The sequence below is a fragment of the Poecilia mexicana genome, unplaced genomic scaffold, assembly GCF_051168715.1.
Source record: "Poecilia mexicana isolate PSO_F unplaced genomic scaffold, ASM5116871v1 scaffold_2, whole genome shotgun sequence".
Classification (NCBI taxonomy): domain Eukaryota; kingdom Metazoa; phylum Chordata; class Actinopteri; order Cyprinodontiformes; family Poeciliidae; genus Poecilia; species Poecilia mexicana.
The window spans coordinates 47,351,612-47,375,907 of NW_028263371.1; the positions used below are offsets into that span (position 1 = coordinate 47,351,612).

A 24,296-nucleotide genomic window follows, 5' to 3' on the forward strand; every position below is an offset into this window, starting at 1 on the left:
TTGAACTTTTTAATTTGCCTCAACTGTCAAGGCATGGAAAGACTTATTGCCACATCAATCAAATGTCCTAAAAATAAACAGCCCAAGAACAGCTGTGCATTTGTCTAAATTTGTGCATGCATGTGTCTTCAGGAAGTAACAGCCAGTGAAGTGGGAGTGTGTAATCTCAGTTGTGGTGTTAGCAGATGGAGAGGGAAAACCACTGACAACACAGCTGGTCCTATGCTGTGCTACTCATAATAATCATCAAATTTTCCATAATTTCAAACCTCAAGGTTTCTTGTGTAAATCACAACAGCAAATCGCCCCACACATTTTGATTTATTTACTTGCTGGTTACCCGGAACAAATTTCATACAATTTGATGCAACTTACTTTCATGGTACAAAGATGACAGCTAGCTTTCAGAGCCCCTTTAAGTTTTAAGGTGAACTAGGTGATGTTAATTTGTCTCAGCAGGGCTGCATATTGGAATAGTTGGTAGCACTGTTGATATGCAGTAAGAAAGACCTCCATCCATCCGTCCGTCCGTCCGTCCGCAGAGATGCAATATTTCAGCATGTTCAGACTAAAAACACTAAAAGCAGATTTTATTCAGATACGGTCATCTGATAGAACACACACTATTATTTTGGTAACATTTACACCATCATTGCATAAGAATAGTCATAAAGAAAGAAAAAAGTTTTTGTAGAAAGAGAAAACAACAACAAAACTGACTGTGGTGCAGGCACAGCAGGCCATTTGAATGCTGACTATATTATGGTAAATGCAGGGTTTTGTAAGGAGCTTTGACTTGCATACATTTAATGTTATATTTATTTCAGAATGATATGTTGCTTGCATCATTTATTAAAAGCTTAATGCATAGTGATCTGAAAGACTTTAGTTCTGCTTTTTTCAGCTAGGTTTTGATTACTTTTGTATCCATTCTTATTTCACAGAAGATCCTTGTGCTTACTCATATTCTGCTTCATGCTTTACTGTGTTTACCTGTTACTTGGACTATTGTTTCATTTATAGTAGACTCTGTAGAGTTCGTTTTTCTACCCTAGTTAAGCCATTACTTTCCCTCAGTGCCTCGAGGCCTGCACATATTTTCCACAACAGTCATTATTTTAACTGAGTTAAAGTGGAACAAGGACACTGTTTAATCTGGCCAGAATAGTTCATACTTTACTGATAAATTTAAGTGTGGAGCTCCTGGGAAGTTCAGTCAGCAGAAAAGTGGGAATGACATAATCTCCTCATAAACCACAGCCACTTCAAATTTCTGACCAGTCATGCAGTCTCGTTAGGACACTGTATGGTTTTTTTTTTTTTTTTCACTGATTATATGTCTAGAACAAGTGGAAGAAGTCTCATTATTTTCCACATCCAGTCATTAGATTCAGCAGTTTCACATCCAGCAATAATTCCTACCAGTTTTTAAATGGGCTGGTTGGATACAATCACTATCAGATCCTCCTCTTACGCTGTAGCCTTGATAATCTCTTCTAGTTGGACAATACATGTTATTGCACGCACACGAAGGTGAATGACAGCGGTAAGACCTTCCTCCTGGCTCTGATTGGTTGTTGCTGACCAGGAGATGGCTCTAGGACCACATGGACGAGGCAGAGGAACTCAGTTTTTCTTCTTTTTTTTTCCCACAGACTTTGTCTCATGCTATGCAGTCACAACATGTTGATAGTATTTACAAATATGTAAAACAAAAAAAAAAACATGCTTTATATCAAACTTTTAAAACAAAATGAGGTAAAAATAATTACAATAATTTTTTTTTATCACCACAGCAAAACCTGATTTATAAAAAAATATGTCTTTCCCCCCTGGGGTTTTGGAAGTTAACAAAACTACTAGTTTTCCAGGTTTTGACAAACTGGATGTCTTACAACCTGTAAAACCTAAATAATGCACTTGATAGTACAGGAATACACAATGTGAGCATGAGAATTAACAGGTGTGCCAATGAAGACAATACCACGTAAAAATAAAACCACTGACTTTTTGATTAATTCACAAATTCAACGTTAAATGGTATTAATCAATCTCTTATATCCATATCATATTTCTGATTAGGTAAACAAAACTCCTGTTCCAAAAATGCCAATGTTAAATGTTTATAAGTTAAATTAGTCTTAAGTATAGTGATGTAAATTCAATATTTTTCTGTGTTTTAGACAAATTGGATGGCACACGCCTAATATTAGAAGGCAATAGAGTCTTGAAACTTGACTTAGACTTGGTAAAAATGACTTGGGGAAAATCTGTGATAACTCAGGAAAAACAGCAGAAAACTGTCTGTCACGCCTACAGAACTAAAGTTGCCTTAGTGCTGATAGTGTAATTTTTCTAATTTCACTCTGTGAAAGTTAGTCGTAACTTTTGTTTTGTTTTTGGTATCAAAATCCCATATACATATTTATTTTTGTGAAGCTCCCATACTAATGAATAAGTATGTGAGCTTCATTCTTCCATTAATTTCTGTTAGCTATTGATCGAAGGAAGACCACCATTCTGCAGTAGTTCTGCAAGGGAGGCGTATCGACTAGAGCAGGCAACTGCATGTTGCTACACTAAGGAGAAAAGATGAGTGTGTCTATCGTGTTATGATGGATCACCGTGAGCTTCAAAGGAGCTAATTGGGTCTTGATGAGGCTAGTGTTTTACTGAGAAAGAATACAAAGCTAGATTAGCACATTAGCAGGGTTAATCAATGAGAAAATGAAGGTGTGCAACTGGTCTTTCTCCTGTTTGCTGACCCATACACATTTTTGCATCTTGAAAAACTGCTCTCAAATTTTAATCCTTACAGATAAAAAAATGTGTATAATAAATAATGCTCACCTTTTTTGAAACAGTAACTCAAAAAAGAGTGCACTAACTAGTTTGCTTTCTAACAGTTTAAAGAGCAATTCTATATTTGGGCAGGTCTTGCAGGTTAAATCTGCTAATCTGTATAGATAGGAGAAAATAAGAAGACAATGAATACTGGTAGTTTGTATGTGGTAAGGACTTTGGATTTTTATAACAAAATGTTTACTTGAAATACTCTAAAAAAGAAATTAATTTAGTCAAATAAATGTCAAAAATGTATCTTTTAAAATGTCTTATCGACCTGTGAGTTGTGATCACAACAAAGATATCTGTAAATTAAGATAAGTGAACAGGCAAGTAGAAGAACGTGGTTCTGTTTGTTGTTCTAACACCTTTTTGTACTTTTGCCATTTTGTCAGATGTTTTTGGGAGATAAAAAGGGGGATATTTCACTACACATTTCTTGCATTAATTTGCATCATCCTTGGAAATGTTTTATATGGATCTTCAGTAAATCAGTGACTGAAGGCCCATCTATTTAATGGTAATGTTCCACATGCAGATATGCAAATGCTTTGATTAAAAGCCTCAATCACCTTTTAATATGGAGTAGCAGCAGTTCTTTTTCATGGTCGCCTGTAATTTTAGAACGTCTCACAGCCATGTCTGTACATCCTACACTGGAATCTCATTTCAACTAGTTGCACGCAGGATCTTGTTCTTGCTTGTCATGATCTTCACTTTTTGACCTAACTCTTTTTTTTCACAACAGATTAGATCAATGTCTTCAGTGATGTACACAAAACCACCATCTGTCCATCCATCTTCCAATCCATTCTACCATTACTTGTGAACAAGACACAAACCTAGTTTACCTCCTGTCATCGAGACCACCAAACCAGAGGAAGCAATACACCTTTTTCTAGCAAAGAACCATAGCTTGAGATTGAGTGGAGCAGACTCTTATAAATGTATTTACTACATAGTTCATTGTAAACCAGTGTCTATGTGAGTTGCGTAAACTATAGGATTGAACGTTTTTTCAGTTTTCTCCATAACACGTAGGCAAAGCTTAAGGACTTAAGAATGCAAGTTAGTTAGTTTACATGAAATAGGGGTTGGAATTACCAATTTGCACATTGACTACAAATCAAATTAACAAACAAAAAAAAAATCTGCTAAATTTTCTTTCCTGATTTCTAATGTAGGACTGGGTTTCCTCCAGTAAAAATTAAGTATAAGTCTTGTTAGCTACTCTATTTTGGATATTTATGTCACATTTAGTTTCTCTTCTTATGTCAGCAACTTGCAAGTTCTCTTTATTGCTGACAACTGTTAAAGGCTAAAGTCTATGTATGAACAATTTTAACTGGGACGTTTTCCAGGAGGCTTTACATCATTAAAACGTAAACACTGAGAAAGAGAAATGAAAAGAAATTAATAAATAGATAAAAACATTAAAAGCATCAAAGACATCAAAACCCACACTCTAACCCTAATTTAGCCATAAGCAACTCTAAACAGGTGGGTTTTAAGTTGAGATTTAAAGGCACCCAGTGTTTCAGCTGTTTTACAGTTTTCTGGAAGTTTGTTCCAAATCTGTGGTGCATAGAAACTGAATGCTGCTTCTCCTCGTTTGGTTCTGGTTCTGGGGATGCAGAGCAGACCAGAACCAGAAGATCTGAGGGGTCTAGACGGTTGGTACAGCAATAACAGATCTTTAATGTATTGTGGTGCTAAACCGTTCAGTGATTTATAAACTAACAGTATTTTAAAGTCTATTCTTTGAGCTACAGGGAGCCAGTGTAGGGACTTTAAAACTGGAGTTATGTGCTCTATCTTCCTGGTTTTAGTGAGAACGCAAGCAGCAGCGTTCTGGATCAGCTGCAGCTGGAAGATTGATTTGTTAGTCAGACCTGTGAAGACGCTGTTGCAGTAATCAATGCGGCTAAAGATAAACGCATGGATGAGTTTCTCTAGATCGTGCTGAGACATTAGTCCTCTAATCTTGAAGATTAGAGGACTCTAATCTTGGAGATTAGAGGACTAATGGATGTCATAATGTGTTAGGTGTTGGTGTAAGGCTGTGACTCAAATACTAAAACTGACTGGAAAATATTTACAGCATAATTGAGTTTATTGAAATGGAGAAAGCAAATTAAGCTTGGGAATTTTATAACTTTTAGATTCGCTGGTGTAGTTGACTGTAGTCTCCTTTCTGCATTTGGTATACACAACTGTGTCATGACCTCAAGCAGTACTGCTTTTCCGCAAGTGCTGACCACAGCACATATTCTCACAATACTGTCAATTCCTATGTCTGCTTATTCAGATTAAGGGGTCCAGCCCTCATACAAGAGTCAATATTGCATCCGTAATTCAGTTGCCACGAACAGGAACATCTACAACATACACCAGGACATCTGGATTAGTATAAGGGAGACATAACTTGTCATAGGCATCAGGTTCTTGACCCAGAGGGAGGAGTCATGCATGTTGTATGTCTTACCATGCATAGTGCTGTAAAAACTGTTTAGTATTTCATTTTATTCCCAATTGTTTTGGTTTCGCTTAAATGCTTTAGACTATTAAATAAACTTTGATATCTGACAAAGATAACATACATAGATAAAAAAATGCCTTTTCAAATTCAATCGTTATGGTAAAAAAGTCATCCAAACCAACACTGTGTGCCTTGTTTAGTCACAAATAACTGTAATTAGCCACAATTCTTGTTTTTGGAAACTGGCCATACACAGACCTGTTTCCTGGATGAAATTCAACAACAGATTAGAAACAAAGTCATTAATCTCAATCAGTCTGTTGTGGGTTACAAAGAAATTTGGGACTTTAGTGAAACCAATTGTCCACCAATGGTGAAAACAGCAGGAACGCCTACCAGGATAGACCAGCATATCAAAATTATTGCATCAACCTCATCAGCAGATTATAAAAGAATCAATAATGACATGCAAAGCACTATTACTTGTCAAGTTAAGGTCCATGTTTATGATTGAACAATATGAAAGAAAGTATGCAAAATTTCAATGGTCCTAATGATCTTTCAATTGCCCAAAATAGCAAAACCTGTGACCTTTTTACATTTCTTTACTTTTCTTCACATTGAAGTCATTTCCATATTTGCAAAACTAATTTCTCATTTTACAGTCCACTACCTACATTGCTGACTAATTTCTTGAATATATTTTATCCTTGTTCATCTCTTTCGGTAAGCATTTTTCACATGCTGAGGAAAAGTTTTGTATTCTCCGTTTTCCAATCCGAGAATACAAAGTTTAAAAGACGTGTTATTGCTTGGATATACCATAGTTTTATTAGAAACATTGTTAGTATATGAATGCTGACCCAGAAAAATAAGTTTTGAAGGTTTCCCAACACCCTATAAAGTAATTAGGCTGTTTATTAGTTTTTAGAAAGTTATAGAATGACTAAATATAGTCTAACAAACCTGCAGGGTGTCTTTTTTATTTTGTATATGAGATAATATGCTAATTTACCACAGTTACTAGGGTCCCTAAAACATGAATTATCTAAAAATAATCTCATTAAAAGTAAAAAAAAAATAAATTCTGTAATAGATGAAGAGTGTCTACTTTTCTCAGCGGTTTCTATGGAGAGTGTGAGATGAGCAGTGGCGCAGTATTCTAATTTAAACTCTGCCTGAACCCTGCATTTGAATTCTTTTGAAATCCTCTACAGCCCAGTCATGCAATTTTAAACGCATCGATACAATAGTAGCTGCCTTTCATGTCTATCAGCATATCCCGTTTTCCCACACACTGTGGCACATTTCAAAAATAGGTTGACTTGAAATTTTCATCAGGTTTTACCCCCATTTCCTTCATGTCTTTTTCACGCATCACCTTTCAGCTGATTGTAATCCCAAAATTCATCCTTTTCTCATTGTTGCTCTCATCAGCTCAAATATATAAATATTCAACTTGAATTATGTGTGTACACACATATATTAATACACCTGGTATTCATGTGGATATTAGTTTGACACATACCAACTGCAGATTCTTGTACATGAAGCAAAAGCATTTCCTGAGAGACAACTAATAAGCCATACCAGAACTACACAGGAATGCTTTAAGGGATATGATAAAGATTCCAGTCAGTACAAAGACTGGGGGAAATCCTGAAGCACCCAAACTGGACAACAAGGACACCCAAAAGAATCTGATGCAGACATGATGTAGACATCTGACCATAACCGATGTCTGGTGTCCACAGCTAAAAATGCAGGATGCATTGTACTGCATTAATATTTAGCATTTTTATCTCAAAGGTATGCAGCTTTGTAGAAGTAATGTCCAAGAATTTCCCTTTGAACAAATGTGATACAATAGCATAGTGAGATCTCTAGAAACCATCCTGACACAGATATTTTCGATATGTAGAAAGCTTGTGTGGAATAAGCAACAGAATGTACCACTACTAAAGCATTAAGTGAGTGCTGTTATGGAAATAACTTGATGATACCATTATGTAACCTTATGCTTTCATACACAGATGGTCTGTTTGCACTCATGATTTGCTTAGCTTAGTGTTCTGAATCCTTGAAATGGCTGACTTGGTTTTCCAGTCTTCTTGGTATTTCAAGAAGAAATACCAACAGACCCATAACAGACCTGTTATATGCAGGTCTGAACGTGAGGAATGTTGGTAGATTTTGTGAAAAATCAAGTTCACATGTATTGGGACTGGTGCTGCTGGATTCAGTGTTCAACTACGTAAGGATGGAGTAAGTTATTTTACTGCTTTCACACCATTCACCATTATCATTTTTTTTTCTTTCTTTTTTTTGTATTTACTAATCAACTGATCATCGGACATGGAAAGTTCAAATATGAGTGACCCAAGGGGTAAGATAATTATTAGCCTAATTAATCAGAAAGTAGATCATGATGTCACAACTCTTTCTCTTTCAGCTTGAAGTATCTAGCATCACAAGGTGGATAAATCTTTATTAATTCAGACTTGTCAGTCTTTCATTATCTTACATATCATTTAAAATGGCAGCGGTATTATCAGTGTATTGCTGCAGTATTTGAATAACAGCTGAGTAAATGCTATAGCAGTAATGTGCATGCATGATAACATGGCCAGAGTGGCTGTGGGGCTCATCAAGCATAATGGTTTGGCATTATTTAACAAAAGTCTTTGTCTGGCTGGCTTATCAGGCGATGAGATTATATATGTCACAGTGTTAAAAGTGTAGGGAAGTGATGCTGGAGCATTATTTAACTTGGGCAATATATCTTATTAGGCCACTGAAATACAAGGGAAATGTGCAACAGTGTTCAGAGAATTAGTGGTCTTATGTGTACAGTGTGGCCTTTCATGTAAAGAGCAGCCATTATCAGTAAAATGTTAAAGGTTAGCATAATATAACCTATGATTAATTTTCTTCTCATCATTATATTTCCAAGACACTCAGTTTAATATATATTACAATAAATGTGGATAACTGAACATACTAAAACCTTAAAGCTCTTTCCCTGGTTTTACTTAGTAACTTTCAGTTCCTTCATAACTATGCATCGCTTTTTGTACTCTTTCGTTTTTCCAATTTTTCCACAACTTTTACTGTCCTCAATCTCTGGCAAGATTGACAGGATGAAATTAGCCATGTGTAAACACTTTATGCATCCATTTGCATCCCATCATCCCTTTCATCACCCATCTCCAACACCTTTCCCTAGGTGTACTTTTTTGCGCATTGCTTTTTTTCAGCCGTTTTCTGCATTTTCGCAGCTTGAATAGTGAGATCGGGGAAGACAGTATTGTGCTGTTCCTCTTCAGTAATGACTGAAGGTCACCTTTGGAGATTGAGAGGTGGAAATACAGTCTCTAAGAAGCTACTGTGAAAGTTTTTAGGCCAGAATACAGAACTATGCATATTTAGCTAGGGTGCTAAGGTGGGATTTGCAAGCTTGCAACAAAACCTCAATTAAATAATTGGCATTTAGTGTTAAAGAAAAATATGGTGCTTTTGTGTAACTTTAATTTCTTTCTCATTTTAACTGTCTTCACAGCAAAGTATAATCCAAAAGCAGATACTCCAGATTCATTCATAATTATATTTAGCTTTCATAGCTTGATATACTTTGCCTTTGTCAAATCTTGTTTTTTTTGTTGTTGTTGTTGCTGTTCTTACTTTGTATGTGACTACCTTACTGTACTGTTGTGTGTTCAGTTAGCCATTTTAAATTGCTGCAGCCGTGCATGTGATAAGTGTGGGGAGGAACAGTTTTATAGCCCTATTACCTTAACTCTGGTACTATGAACAAACTATTAGTCTCACCAGCCCTGACATTAATGCCCAAATGAGCAATAATCAACACAGACACTAAACCAGATGCACGAGTAGCTCAAGGTTGTAAAGAAAATTAACAATAAAATGAAAAGTTCAGGGGTGTGATGAGTGTGTGTGGCAGTGTGCACACATGCATAAGATAGTTCTCTAAGAAACAAACCGGTAAGTCTCTCTAAGTTCCTCACCTTTCTCTCCTTTTCTGCATTTTAAAGACCTCACAGAGGATGTCACTACAGATTAAAAGTACGTAATTACAGCCATTGTGATGGTACATTCTGTTTCGCATTAGGAGGATGGGCACTTTAAGTATGAAAGTTGAACTAATTTACCCCTTGTCGCCAGAATTCCATGTCATTAAATCAGTGGTGTACATAGTATTATAATACAGTGTGGTTCAAAGTAGTTATTCAAATGTGTTCATGAGTGGCTGTGGTTTTATTAAGAAATTTAAATTTGACAAAGCTGAACTTGAACTGACTGTAGATCGCTATTTAGGAATCAATAAACAGAGCCATATTCAAGAGAAAAGCTTTGTATTCGGAAATACCTGGTACATAATATTTGTAGTTAGAATGTATTTCATAAAAGAATAATGAATGATGGAAAATGGCTCATGTTGGATCAAAGAATTTAGCTTAAAATATTTTAGTGGGAAGCTGCAACAATGGAATATTTTAGCTTTAACCTCTTTTGGCTGGACCTATGGCTTTTGGTCAATTAAAGGATGACGTTGACAAAACTGTATATCTGCTTATGAATAACTCCCTGTTGGCTTGTGTTGCTAAATAACTTCCTGTTGGCTTGTGTTGCTAAATAACTTCCTGTTGGCTTGTGTTGCTAAATAACTTCCTGTTGGCTTGTGTTGCTAAATAACTTCCTGTTGGCTTGTGTTGCTAAATAACTTCCTGTTGGCTTGTGTTGCTAAATAACTTCCTGTTGGCTTGTGTTGCTAAATAACTTCCTGTTGGCTTGTGTTGCTAAATAACTTCCTGTTGGCTTGTGTTGCTAAACAGTGCAAAGTAAGTAAGCAAAATCCATTCATTTTCCAACTTGAAACCCATCTTGGTTGGGTTGGGTTTCATGAGATTCCCACAACGGAGTTCTGACTTCCCACATGCATGGAGTTCAGTCTGAGAGGTGGAGATGCACAGTCAAGCAGAAACGCATAACCTCCTCCACCTCAGTGGAGAGAGGCCGCCCTCAGGCAAAGGTCATATGTTTCTGCCCTACTTCAATGTTTGCAGCTGAATATCAAAATATAACATCCAAATAGGGACATGATTCAAAGTTACAGAGGCTGAAAATTGTAAAATACTTATTAGGGTTTACAAACAATTATGCAATTAAGACAACCATTTGATTGCTGCATTGACCTGTCAGAAGCACAAACTGTGTAGGTGATTATGCATAAATAATTAATTGCAGTCCTTTGTCACCTGTTTTTGTTGTACATTCAAATTTATTTCTATAGAATTGTGATTATTTCTTCCCTCTTTTTGTTTTTGGACCTCAGCTTTTTTTCTAATGCTCTTTCCTTAATTAGCTCTACTATGAGTGAAAGAAGTGCTTTATGACTGGAGGGAGAAACTTTTTTTTATTCTGAAAGAACACAATGACAGTGCTACTCTACAAGATGCATTCTTTTTTTCTACTGTATTAACACATCTTTCAGTTTACACTCAGTAGTTGGTGTCAGAGAAAAGCAAGCTGCTGCACATTGTTTTCCTTTGACAGGATGTTTTCTACCATGTAGGGAAAGAAGTGATGCAATATTTCTCTTGTAACTTTCATTGCAATGATCATTTCACATCTATTGTAATGTTGCTGAGCTCACTACACAGTACTTTTGTGCAATATTTTTTCTGATTTTATTGCAGTCTGTGCTCATTAAAGAAAATTCAGAGAACTATGTTCAGGTTCTAGAACAACATATGCTCCCATCTAGACATCGTCATCTCTTTCAGGCACTGCATTTTTCAACAAGATAATGCCAGACCACATTCTGCAGCAATCACAACATCATGGCTACATAGGAGAAGGATCCGGGTACTGAAATGGCCAGCCTGCAGTCCAGATCTTTCACCTACAGAGAACATTTGGTGCATCATAAAGAGGAAGGTCCAAGACGATTGAACAGTTAGAGGCCTGTATTAGATATGAATGGGAGAGCATTCCTATTTCTAAACTTGAGAAACTGGTCTCCTCTGTCCCCAGATGTCTGTTGAGTGTTGTGAGAAGAAGGGGAGATGCCACACAGTGGTAAAAATGGCCTTGTCCCAACTTTTTTGGGATTTGTTGACGTCATAAAATTTTGAAACAACATATTTTCCCTTAAAATGACACATTCTCTGTTTAAACTTTTGATCTGTGATTTGTGTTCTATTGTGAATAAAATATTAGATGTTGGCACGTCCACATCATTGCATTCAGTTTTTATTCACAATTTGTTTAGTGTCCCAACTTTTTTGGAATCCGGTTTGTACTTCACAAATGTACAATTTAGGTTTTGGCAAATGCGTCTACTTTTCACTTCAAGTAAAATGATAAAATCATGATGCACCTACAGCTTTTCTCAGTTGCTTTGGTACATTTCCTAGATCAGAATTGAAATTCTCAAAGCTGCTTGTTCAATCCTCAATGCCCTGGTTCACTTCAAAAAGCTGTTTCTCGTTTCTTTTACCAAGTTGCAAATGCTTTGGTACGTCCATGCAAGTGATTGTGCATTATGTACCTGATCATGTATTTGCTGTTTCCTGCATTTTCAATTGCTTATTTTGATCACAATGTTTTACATGAATCTCTGCTGAATAACCCCAACCTTCACATTTAATCAAAAGTTTGCTGCAAGTCTTTACATGCAAAATTGTTGAAAAAGTTGCGTTTTTACTTTGTTTACTCTGTAATTTGTTGACAGACGATGCCAAAAAAGTGGTTGAAAACTGTTTATTCACAAAATCAAAATGTTAAATGTTTTTGCGATTTGTTTATTTTTCATGTTTTTTTGGCTTTTTAGCTTCTCTAGCTTTAAGATATGATGTCACATAACCATTAATGAAGTTTTATCAGACTTTCATAGTACCAAATTCCTTTGCCACTTCATCTGTCCTTCCAACCTTTATGTTTGGTCCTCTGCTGTTAAGCTGAATTCCTTTGAATTTTGTTGAATTTTGTTTGTTTTAATTGCATTTTGTACCTTTATGCACTCGGTTTTAATTTTGTCTGTTTTTAACATGCAATTTTTTAACTCCATAATGTGTGTGAAGTGGAAATTAATACACATTAGACAAACAGGCAGATCAAATTGCTTACTTCTGCAAAAGGCAGTCAAAGACCATCAAAATTAACTTTGCATGTGCACAAAATGTGAAGTTATATACGAGTCATTAAATTAAGACTGGGGATGTAAGTATTATATGCTCCAACTAGCACTTCAGACATGAATGAACTTGTACATTATTCTCATAAACAAGTTAAAATTAAAATATCCACTTGAGTGACTTTTTGGCTGAGCATTCCTTGGTGACTTGCTTTTGCTTGTATTGCACCTTGACAAGACTTTCCCAGTCTTATCATGGTGCAGCCTTACATATAAATTGAGGCATGGCCAACTCACTGCGGCTGCTTTTTTCTCTCCTCTGATATATGAGCATGACTGCACTCCTTTGTAGGGGGACTTCTTCAGCTGTCAGGATACTGTGAGCTTAAACACATCCTAATGACTGACAAGCTAACAGGATTTCATGCAAATCAGGTAGTGGTACCAGAGTTGAACCCCTGCATCTGTCTCACAAAATTTATCTCTGTGCTGCTTACATCATTAGCCACAGGATTTCTGTGGGGCTTGGATGCTACAGCTATAAAATACATGGTACAGGAGCAACAACAATAGCGGTGGTAAAAGTATCCAGACCCCTTCAACTTTTTTTGCATTTTGACATATTGCTACAACAAACTGCAGTGTATTTTAGTAAATATGTATACATTTTTCTATACAGATATAGTGTGTCATGAAGAAATGTGGAAAAACTCAAAGTACAATAAATACTTGTGCAAGATCCCAAAATATACGACAATTCTTTTTTTTCAATGACTATAGGAACATTTTATTTGTTATACAAGATGTACTGATTTTGACTGTTTATTAATCGTGGGAGAGAGCGTGGGGAAAAAAGATATGTGATGTACTTCAAAACTTTGGTTTCACTCAACATGTTAAACTGGAAACAATCACACACTCTGGACTTGAACAGATTTTTAGGATAAATCAGTGGATGGATATCCACTGATTTATCCTAAATCAGTGGATAAATCCACTGATTTATCCACTGGATAAATCAGTGGATAGAAGGCCGTAAGTTGGCCTTCTATCACCTGAAGAACATTTCCAGGATTAAAGGAACAATGTCTCAGCAAGATCATGAGAAATGCATCCATGCGTTTATCCTTAATCGGATTACTGCAACAGTTTCTTCACAGGTCCATCTAAAAAGTCAGACATCTGCAGCTAATCCAAACACTGCTGCTCGCATTCTCACTAAAACTAGGAAAGTATAACATCACCCCAGTTCTGAATAGAGACTAGATTTAAATTTATGGCCCAAGCCCAACCTGAACCGAACCCAAAATTTTGTTTTAATTACTTGATGGTCACGTCGTGCCGGCTCAGGCTGCTGTGGTGCGTTTTTTAAGTCTGCAATATATACAGCCCAGAGAAAGCCAAAGGAGAATGCATGGTGTAAAGTTGTGTTAATCTACTTAATAGTAAATTCTCTGTTATGTCTATTCATACAGACTGAATGTGTCTTGTTATTGTGGGATGATTGTGCCCTATCATTTTTTACACATCAGTGTCAGTCACTATGTAGATTTATTTTCTAAATTCTATTTATCTGGAGCAATTTTACTAACTTATTAGTAGTAAATATAAGTAAACCCTATATTTTAAAATCAGGATGTTTAGTACCATAACAAAGCCAAGAAGCCCTTAGCAGAATAATTATACCCAGTACAAAACCCTTCATCTACGCTTTGCAGTCTGAGGGTGTCATTTTTTTTTTAACAGATGGCACAGAAAACAGGAGTGACTGAATGCTAATTTAGCTCCCCCATCTGTTTTTGCTTTACTTTCAACAGGCATGTACAAAGGGAAAGGATTTAAAAAAAAAAAAAAAAGGATCACAAGGACAAGCAGAAAGGCCGTCGGAACATATTTTTCTTCCATAATATATTTTGCTTAAATTAAAAGTCTCATGTTTGGTCAAAGAAAAATATTGCAAGAAAGCTCAAGAATCGTGTCACATGTGTGAATGATTGTGGTGCTTTTGCCAATTTGTTCGATGCAATTGATCTATGATGAATTGGATTCAGTTCAGATCACCTTAGATTTTCCTTTTGGTGTTCTGTTCTGATACAACTTTTCTTGCTCATCTGTAGCTTTTAATCTATACTAATCTACACCCACGCAACTTCTTCCCAAAGTCACCATTTAGGATTTTTAATCATGCAGCTCTCACCAAACCTGGAAAGGTTGTTATAATTGCATTAACCTGTATCATTGACATTAAAAGAAAAAATATCTAAGCATCTACATCATAGGTAAAACACCAAATAAAACAAAGATCAAAATAGATTTTGTTACAAAAAAGAATGCACAGATGACTTTTGTGTATTTCCAGAAAATGCAAAATATTGGGCAGTGGACCAAGAACGTGTTAACATTGTGTTATTTGGAAACACAAGTTATACAAAAGAGTGATGGAAATTATGGAATTACAAGCACAGACTGCTTTGTTCACATTGAAGGACTCCCATCACAGAATCAGTTTATCATTATTGATCAGTTTAAGCACTTCAAACATCTGTAGAATGATGTCAATCATCAACATTTATAATATGCAGGGCACAGGTCTGTGCTGTAAACAATGCAGGTGTTGGAATGAGATTTCAATTGACGGCCAGTTAACAGGCTGTTGCTGAACTGCAATCATCCGAGTGAGGTGTGTTAAATGTAAAATATGCAGGACAGTGTGCCTTAATCCTGTGTAACTAGTAAACTGTGGTTTTAGGTAAAGAATGCAAATGAACAAGCAGCCAGAAAAGTCTACTAGAACAGCTGAATTTCATTTATGAAAGAGATTTATTTATGAACTTAGGCCTACGCAATAAATATATCCTATGTGATTCTCTGCAGATGATGACGGATCTTGGCCCAAAAAGACCTGTTTTTGATTCAATTGATTTGAATTGAATCAAAGTATTAATTGAAGCATATGGAGACATATTTCAGCTTTCCTGTATATCACATGTTCCCTTGAACAATTTTGTTTTTCACAATAACTATAAGTACATCACATTAATGTTTTTTTCATGTTTTCCTTTTTGTTATTACAAACATCTTGCATTTTAACAGGGGAATATAATTTTTTTGTTACTAATGTAAGAAACAGCCTTGATGAAAACGGCGACATTTTTATTAAAAACACCCAAACACATTCGTAACTATACGGACAAGGTCCCACAAGCAGACAAGTGAGCCAATTTGAGGAGTGGGTCCCCACTGGCCGTTAATGAGAGCTTATAAACCTGGAGAAGACTCCATCTTCTACAATCTAGGGTCAGCAGGGCCACACTCTGAAACCAATGAATTAAACATCAGTCTATCTGTCTGGCAGGCATAAATATTTCTCTTCCATGCCAACTCTTGCAGTGTGACACAGGGCCAGAGTCCTTTTACAAAGTCCCTGACACAATTTGACATATGGGCGACAATAATGATTATATATGTAATGGGATACATGGCTAAGAGCAGCTGTGGAGTAGGTTTCATATTAAGCTTGCAAAATTATGTCCTACAGCAGAGATGGAGTGGAGTGGGTGTACTCTGTGAAAGGCTGGTGTTGCCAACTGTGCTTACTGCTCATCTGCCTGACCGTATATCTGGTTTTGCCATTGTGAAGTTGTTACATTATGCTACATTACTGTACACTGCTACCGCTCTCAGGCATTCTGTTCTTTATTTAGCAGCAACCTTTACATTTGATGTGGAGGGATGGATGAAAAAGACAGTGATGAATCTACCTCCTGAAAATTGACTAAATTGTCAGAAATTATTGTAACTGATCTGATGCAAAGCATTTTCTCACATGTGAATGCATTTTGAAAGGGAGCTTACCAGTGAACATATATGCAAGTGTTTATGGATAATCAGATTTTAAAAGAAATATTAATTTAATGACATTTTCTTTTAGTCTTAGTCTGAATGTCGTGTGCTAATCACATAGATGCTACTGTGTCAAATCTCACTAAAAACCATTAAAATTCATGCTGTTCATCAAATTGATTAGACATATTGTACACATATTGTTGAGCTTATTGTTTGATTAGTAGATGAGTGGTGTGTGTGGAGCTCATTTTCAAACGACTGTAGATTCAAGCATTCAAGGAATTATTGGAGAAATCACTGACTAATCCGCTAAAGCCTGGAGTTAGTTTTTATGAGTCATGGTGGAGCTACAATTGTATCACACAACCTGTGAAAATTTCCAATGTTTTTTCCTCTTTTTCCTCAGTAATAATGACAAGCTTTATGTTTGAAAGTGTTTCAGTTTCATTTGTTTGTTTTTGTTTTTTGTTTGCATTTAAGTTGCAGCCTGAAACTAATCTCCTTTGGTCAGCTGAGATCCTGCATAGTCAAGCTTGGGTGCAATTTGGATGTGTGTGTGTATTTCCCCAGCTGGGAGACCAGAAAGTCACAATTTCTATGTGCAGTGAGCTTCCATATGGTGCTCTGATTATTTGTTGCAGCTGCTCGGTGAAATTTTTTTTGAATGCTAAGCAATGACATGACGGTGACTAGTTCAAATTGAAGGGTGCTTTAGCTCTGCAGGATGGATATACTTAAACTTTTCTTCCCTATGAATCTTCCAAGACCCTGAATGACTCTTGATCTCAAAGTACAGTGTTAATCTGCTGTGAATGTTCCTCAAGGTTTGAAAAGTTGTTTACTCGTTTTTTTTTTCCAGAAAATATCGTTCCATACCTGCTCAGTCTCGAACCAGATTGCACTGATACTTCCTATTCTTCAAACTTTTTGGTTTGTTCTTGTCTCAGTTCTTCCTGAGGTCTGAGAAAGAGAACAAAGGCCTTTGTTTGAAATCACAAGGTCGAATGGAGGTCAAGCCAATAGAGGATCAAAGCATGTGTTCCCAGGCGGTGAAGAGGAATGAGTGCTTTGATCTCCACCTTACTGTGGACAGGATAGTGAAGTCCTGCTTGACGCTTTGGATCTCTGTTTACTTTACCTCTAGGGTACATTTTTGAGAGAGAAATGTATGTACACTGTATTAGGAAGAAGAACAAGCACGTCATTTTACTGAACAGAGGCAAAAAAGGAGCAAAAGCAATCATGCATATGTGAAATTGTAAAAGCAACGTTTAAAGGTGTTATGTTAACTGTTGACATCATTCAAGTCCCAAATATAAGAGGATAAAAAAACGTACGCTTTATGTTAGTAGGAAACCCAGTTATTTTGTGGAGGTCTCATAAAATTAGAGAATATTATGTGAACAAATGGAGACGTTTAAAGGAAGGATAGGTTAGACATCACAAACTCTGTATATCTCACACGTCTCCATTACATCCGTTCTCTCAGCATGTGGTGAGCGTGGCTTAACTGCACCAAACCTAACCGTCTGGACTAGAGCACCAATAATCTGGTAACCAACCAGTGATGCCCATTTTCATCAGTGGGACAGGAAAACTAGTCAAATTATACAGATTAAAGTATTCATTACTTATCTCCAAAAAGATGAAAGTTCAAATTGTCCAGCAGTTCACAAGTATAAAAACAAAAAACCTTATATCTTTTAAATATATCTCCCACCACCCATTATGCTGGTTTAAGTCGGAAGTTAACAGTCAGTACTAAAAATCTCCAATAGCTGTGGGTACAAAGGATCTTCTGAACCTTGTAGTCCTGCAGCTTTTTGCATTATAAAGATATATTGGATATTAAGACTGGAGCAGATGTTCATCTTCTAGCAGGACAACGACCCTAAACCTGGAGCCAAAGCTGCAGATGGATGGTTTAGATTGAAGCACATCCATGTGGTAGAATATTGTGTGCTGTTTGTGTTGCTCTGTTGCCTAAAATGCCAAGAAGAAACTTAGACGTCTTTAGTTGGAAGGTGACAAAAAGTTTTATCAGAACTGCATTTTGAATGAAAAGACTACAGCTCGACTCCAAAGCCCAACTCCATTTAATTTTCTTCATGGCCAAAACCATCACAATGTTTGCCTCTGTGGTGCAGAAACGAGGCCGTGCTAATGCCAGTGACACTCAGTTGTCGAGCGCTGCAGCTGCTGAAAAGTGAGGATAGTGCCAGGATGTGGCAGGTGGCGGGATTCATGGAAGTCTGGGTATCCTGTTGCCAATATTATCTATCAATAATCAGAGTCATTTTCTCCTCTATTGCTTTAATGAGGCTAAATGATGAAATGATGACCGACATTTGATCCTAAAATCTGACATGACTCCTAATACTAAAATTGCCAGCCAATGAATGGAGAGATTTAAATAAAATCCAAAACTCTGTAGTGATATTTAATTTTTCATGTATTTTTATGTCCATTCCAGTGATCAGACAATGCAATCTGCATGCTATAACTTTCAAGCAATATCATTGGACACACACATGCACACACACACATCAGCTCTCCTAATATCGTTAAACACCAAATATCCATCTCAAATTCTAATCCTAAATAACTAAACTATCCACCTATCAAATAATCCATTTTAAAATTATATTCCCTAGTTTGGGATTATACAATTTGTTGCTGGAGTTTGGGTCAAGGTGTGAAGTGTTTAATTTAATTGGAAATAGTATAACTCGGTGGGTACACTAGCTGGAAGAGAATTTTGATTGAGTAGAAAGCAGTTTGGGTAAATAAAAATGTATTTTTTCTCAGTCTCCCTCTTGGCATTTCGGCATTCACGTTACCGTAAACACTCTTGATGAGCTGTGTCATTTCAATGCACAGGTGCTCACCAGCTTTGCACTTTACATTTAAGGTTCAATGTTGTCCTGAGGAGACAGAGCTAAGGCTCGTCCACATAAGGAATGAAATGATCTCAGTTTTTTTTTTTTTTTGTGCAAGGTAAAAAAAAAAAAAGTCCCCACAAAAAACCAAAACAGACAGACAGACATTGTTGATTGGCCAACAAACGTGTGTATAATTTGTAATGAATCTCTATGAAATGCTTTACTTTCTGAGATGACTAGCAAGAAATATTTACATTTCTGCACACAGCTATGGGTTTGTTAAGCTACTTTGAGAGGATTTGAGTTTTGTGACCTCCATGACATGCTGGCAGTTGCTCTCCGAAGATGGGTACACTGTGGTCATAAAGGGATTGACGGGTCCAGCAACAATACTTGGGTAGTCCATCATGTTGAAAGAATTATTAATTGGCGCTTGTCTCCTGTGGTCAGTGGGTGAGACCTTCAGATACACCCTGCTCACATCAACACACACTCTCCATCACTTAAGGGCATTTTATAACAGCCAATTAACCCAATACACACATTTTTATATGGTGGGAAAAAGCTGGAAAGCTTGTACACATGCACAGGGAGAACATGTGAGCTCAACAAATTCAAATCCAGGACTTTTTTGCTGCAAGGCCTCAATGGTGGTAAAGTGTGGTTAACATAAATGTACCTACCATTTTTACTCCAATATTATATCTTTATAAATATTATATTTATCCCACTCATCATTTGCTTAACTTCTCTGTTGAGTTTTGGTATTTTAGGCCTCTACAGTTTATACTGCTTTGCTAGGGTCGTATTATATGTTTATTCTGTACCCTGCTCAATGACAGTAATCAAAGAAGATATTTTAAACTGGGCCACTTTTTCTTAAGATTGGCTACAGCTAAGTTAAGTGAGTGTATTGTTCAGCTCAGGTCCTTCAGACTGAGAGCTAGTTTTATTTAGTGTTTTTTAAAATCGCCTATCATATCACGCCTCATAAGATTTAATTACCCACAAATACTCCATTAACACTATTTTATTTAGAAGAAAAATGTAAAATGGGACCCAAAAATGGTTCTTTCTCAGCCTCAAAAATATTTAACCACTGGAGCTAATTGATAGCATTTAAATTTGCAACATATGAAGTAGATTAACCACAACCTGATTACAGCATTGCTTAAAAAAATAAACATTTATGGTTTAAACTGAACTAAAATGTAATTTATTACAAGTTTAGACAAAGAACAATGAGGATAAATTCTGCAGACTACGATAAGCAGTCAAGTAGTATTGGTTGTAAAATATTTTGTAATGAAAACAACTATTAGGGTGTAAAAATGAATAAAAGATCATTCTTTAAAGCACTGTTTTACTGACAATAAATGCATAAATTAACACAACTGAGAACTTGCATTCACTTTTTAAAAAAACAGATGCCAAAGCTAGAGCACTGGCTATATTAGTGTTGTTATTTACACTTACAGTCTTACAGCATTTTAATTCTTTATTTCTCCTATAAACATAAATATCCCACATTTAGTTGTTTTTTTTATTATTTATTTTTATTTCACTTTAATTTGCTGCCCATGCCTAATAGGAAAATATATTAATCAAATAGCTTGGGGATATTTTACTTACAGACTCATTCAGTAAATTTGAGTGTTACTGAAAAGTCTATTTATTTTAGTAACTTTATAGCTAAGTGAAACGCATACCTAGATTAATTGTACATGTAGGGACATTTGAAAGCCTTTGTTTCTGTTAATTATGATGACTTTTCCCTTATAGGTAACAAAAACATGACATTTAAAATTACAACATTACATCAGAATGATAAATTACTATTTTTAAAAGCAGAAAAATTGGTTTAATGAAACTTATCTATAATATTTGCTTGAAGGTTATTTTCAAAAGGTACTGAAGCCAAACTAAGCTCACAACTGAGCATTTTTATGATAGTGAGGAACACTAGTAGATGTATGGGTGAAGACCTTCATAACGCATTTAGATTTAAATTTTTTATTTGAAAAGGACACGGCAATTTCCTTCTTTTTTAAAATTTTTGTCCTACTTTGTGTTGACAAAGTAGGACAAAAAAAAAATCCCAGTTAAATACACTTAATTTTATGATTGTACCATATCAACATGTAGAAACAACTGAGGGAATTTAGGACTTTGCTTTAATAATTTACTAATTTTCTCAGATTTTTTTCTTGCTGAATAGTTTGGACAATTTTGAACAAATGGTGGAATATTAACTTTAAAAAAAAGAGAAACAAATCACAGACAGAAGTTTTCCCCCCCTTTTTTTCACTCTTTCTTGTTTTCTACAACTTCAAAAACTCCATGCTGCACTTTTACAAATCAAATTTCTACCACTTTTCTGCCTAAGCTCTCAAGCAGAATTGAAGATTGAGTTTTCTTTATGTGGATTCCCAGACGGAAAAATGCTTCCCAGTCTTAATCAAAAGTAATTTTTTTAATGGCTTGGGAAAAAAAATCTTTCTTCACATACACGGTTGCATCTTTCCTTACAAATTTGTCTTTGCCATCCGGCCGTCTCTAAGCCAGAGTACACAGGATGGTAATAAGTGGGATAATTATTTTTCATGTTGGTTTTTATATTTTTTAGGTAAATATGTCAATATGGATTTAATGTAGCCTGGGTTTTGGATAGTAGATAACACACTACTTAGATTGTGAGTCTGAATTGCACATGTTTTTTTCTGTTCTGATTATTTTAGCAAACATAATATGGGCATGATCGTAGTAATGCATTTATCTTATCAGGACAGTCATCAGGAGACAGAAGTCTGCAGACAGCAGCAGAGGACGCTCTGTGTCTTTATTCAGCAAACCTGATCCAATCTTAGAATAGAATGATGCACGCAATGAAGGGTTCTGCTAAAAGCTGTGTCCATTTTTGCCCCCCGATCCCTTTAGCCTGTGCGAGATTCACACCAAATTCATTCAACATTTGTTTGGCTTGCACCAGTGAACTCTGTCACCATCAGAAACTGTGACATGTGAGGATGAGTTGGGCTAAAGCACTATGCCCCTCCCGTAGAAAAGAGAGAGCCGCTAGTTAAATTGCTTCTTGTCACGCAATCCTCCTCTTCATTTTTATTTATTTATGACTCGGTTACTAAAAAGTAAGCCATTGTTACTAGTTCTTCTACAGAGTGGGTTTTAAAACTGAAAAAACATGAAAATAATTTAGCAGATGTTCTTATTACTTAAGATAATTTAATGTAAATATCTTAGAATGACACAAAATCTAAATATTTTCTTTACAAACCCAGCACATTGTCTTTGACTGTAAAACAAAACTACTTAGACATTTAGTTTTATTTCATTCAGATCATGAAATGATTATGAAAATATCATATATTAATGTCATAATGTCAGTTATGAATGTTTCTAGTTCATTAATTTGTTTTTAAGCACTGGACTCAGGTAGTTATGCATATACATTGAAAATGTTATACAAGTGACAGTGTAGGTAATTTGTTAACAAAAAATAGCAAAACTTAATGTCTCGCCAAAGTGAAGCAGTTTCTTTAAAATGTATATATTTCCATTTCATATTTTATAATGGGGCTTGTAAAACACAGTTCACAGTGTTTCCCTTAAAACAATTTTTTTACTTCTTTAAATACAGTAGATGATTGTAAATTTATAAGAAAACAATACATACAACTCATGGCAGTGGATTTAGGAAGCAGCTTTTTGAATTTCCAACACACATGATTTCTGTGCAAAGTGTCAAAAACTAAAGAGTCCCGTCCTAGAAAATCAGCCACGAAAGCTTGATCAGTAAATCTTTAATTGAATTGGCCTGAGCTGAATTGTGCATAAAGGCACTAATTGCTCGTGTGAAAAGTATGAGATTGACAATAAAATGTAATAATCCAAAGTTATTTTTTGTTATTCACCAATTAGTATAGAAAACAAGCAGTGTGGACAAATAAGCAAAAGGGTGCATAATATGAAGAAGACAACAAAATTGTGCAGTTTAAAATATATGGATTAGATAAATTTGATTATTTCTGGAAGAGTTTTTATGTTATTCCTTTATTTGTTTAAACAGAAGAAAAAAATCATTTTGTGTGGAAGTAGAATAAAACTAAACCCAAAAAAACACAATTTATGGCATGTTTTGTGACATCATTATTTTCTTCCTTTTCCTTTCTCCTCCACTGATGTGTTTATTTCTGCAGTGGCAGAAGCCGTTGTGATGTAATGATCTTTTGCCAGCTGAGCAGACTTTTTTCTTGACGATAAAGCTACAAGCAGGCCCAGTGGGATTTGTTTAGTTCTTCCAGATTACCAAGTAAGAAGATGGAGAGGGATGGCGGGATATAATCCAAAATTTGGACCTAAAAATTGTTTGAGGTGAAAATATTTTACACACAAAAACACTTAAATGAAAAAGCAACAGCGGATGACATTATTATGTCATAAAATATCCAAATCCACTGTTTTTATTTACCTCGTCATTGAAATGAATCTTGAAATGTCTGCTTTAAAATCAAAAGATATCAGTGTCCTGTTCAGTGTTCAGGAGCTCACATGGATCAAATCAGGTTAAGGGTGTGTTTTCATTTTATTTCCCTTCCTCTTTCTGCCCTTCTGCACACATCTGTCTCACTGCCTGCATGTGAAAGACTGAGTTGGAAGTGCAAATTATCCTCTCAGCATGCCCTTGCCCTTGCAGCCCTGTTTTGATCGTCCACCCTCCTCTCTGACATGTTTCCCTTACGTCTCCCTTCCCCTTTTCTTTCTCCTAATTCTCTACTTCATAGTGCACCGGGCAGCTTCTTTCTCTATCACAAGCACCATTTAATCTGCAACTGAAAACACAATGTACACAAATGAAAGGCTCTAATTGATTTATACAGCGTAATTACTCCATTCTGGAGCGTCTCATAAAGGACAAACCTGGTCCCAGAGCCACTAATTAGAAGGGAACAGGATTCGCAGCTAATGCAATTCATTATTTCCAAATTAGAGCCTGATAAGTTGTCACAATGCAATAATCAGACAAATCTGGGGTGTTGTTTTATGTTGTTGGGGCTCTAATTTTTTTTAAGAA

General features: G+C 35.9%; 1 long non-coding RNA gene across 1 annotated transcript in view; it reads left to right on the forward strand.

Annotated features, from left to right (window-relative positions):
• LOC106923554 (uncharacterized) overlaps positions 1 to 24,296 on the forward strand; it is a 68,036-nt gene that overhangs the window by 989 nt on the left and 42,751 nt on the right. The gene's annotated exons all lie outside the window — the stretch shown is intronic.